The sequence below is a fragment of the Alligator sinensis genome, unplaced genomic scaffold (assembly GCF_000455745.1).
Source record: "Alligator sinensis unplaced genomic scaffold, ASM45574v1 scaffold511_1, whole genome shotgun sequence".
Lineage (NCBI taxonomy): Eukaryota > Metazoa > Chordata > Crocodylia > Alligatoridae > Alligator > Alligator sinensis.
This window is the reverse complement of record NW_005842114.1, coordinates 31,239-32,894: the sequence shown is the minus strand read 5'-3', so window position 1 is coordinate 32,894 and position 1,656 is coordinate 31,239.

Here is a 1,656-nt window from a genome sequence, read left to right as displayed (position 1 = left end):
CCCCCCCAAGCCGCCGCCTGCCTCCTGCGGCCGCCCGCCACTCAACACCCCCACCTCCCCTTGCCTCCAACACTGCCCCCAGCATCTGCAGGCGGTCCCCGCTTGCCACTTGCCGCTGCTGACACCATTTTATTGATATATCTACAATTTTAAAGCAGTTTGGAAGCCTACCAGTGCCCCAATCACTATAATAAAATAAATTCTAAATACATACACATTTTGGTATTTGATTTTGGGTTTTTTATCATGGAAAATCAGAGCCTCCCTGCCCCCTTCACTCACTAGGATGCAGGTTCAGATCCCGCACTCCCAAGCCACAGGCCCCTGGGCCTGTTAGTGCCCCTCAGTCCCCACCCACAGCCCCCCCGCTGGTGCCCCTCACTCCCAACCCACAGCTGCCTCAGCCCTGCTGGTGACCCTCGCCCCCCCCAGCCCTGTCAGAGGGGGTCCCCAGCTGCCAGGGCTATGGGGCCAGGGACCAGGTGTGCAGCCCCCTGCACCTCACAGCAGCGCCTGAGCCCTGGCTGCCAGCCGTGGAAGGCAGCAGCTGCTTCAGCCTGAGTGGAAAGCAGAGTGTGGAGCCCAACTCCCCCTGCCCTACAGGTGCCACGGCCAGAGCAGAGCCTGTAGAGGGGGGCAGGTGCAGGCTGCCTGCTGCAGGCTTGAGCTCCCTGCCCTACTGCCCTCCCCCCAGGGCCTCCACAGCTCAGCAGGCAGAACCCAGCGCAGCAAGGCAGAGCGGGGAAGCTTGTTGCCGTCACTGTGAGCCCTGTGCCACCCTGGCAAGGCATCCCCTGCGTGCCTGGCAGCAGTGAGGGGCACAACTCCACACCACTGTCTCTGCTGCTGCCAGGCAGGCAGGGAGCACCTCACCAGGGCGGCATGGGACTTGCAGTGGCAGCAGCAAGCTTCCCCACCCAATCCTGCTCTGCCCTGCTGTGCCAGATCTTTCTCACTGGGCTGAAGAAGCTCAGGGGGGCAGGGGCAGAGAGCCCCAAGTCTGCAGCAGTCAGTCTGCCCCCGCCCCCACCCTACACACAAATTTGGGGGGCACGTACCTCCCCCTGGCTCCCTGGGAGTATGCACAGTGGCAGGGAGCCAGCCCTACCCTCCTCACCCCTGAATAAGCCACCCGTGGCCCCATCCTGCTCCCTGCCAGGGCCCTGTGGCTGCATATTGTTGCACAAATTGCTGGTTTCGTGCCCCTGGAGGCTAGTCCAATTTACCTCAAGGAGAGAGTCACACAGTCAGGCTGGGTCCAACTCGAGTTTATTGTTTGCAAACAGTTCGACAGAGGAGCTCAGTGCTCAAAGCAAAGTCGACCCTGAGCCACACCCAAGGTCTCGTTTTATAGCTAATTTGAACAAGTTCCAGCGTGGCGATATGTGATTGGATTATTCCTCTTATTCGTTGTTTTTCCTCATATCTATTTAAGGAGTTGTCTAGCGCAGCCCACCAAATTGTCTCGTCTGCAAAACTTAGTGCTTCATGCAAAACAAACCGTATACAAAATGAGCCATGTGCAGAGCAAGCGTTAGCCTCCGTGTCCCTCAGGACAAGTATAATGGCTGTAACATGAGACATTTTTACCACAATATGGCCCCAGGCCATAAGTCCTACACACCATCCAGCTGGGAAGCAGCCCCAGCCCTGCTG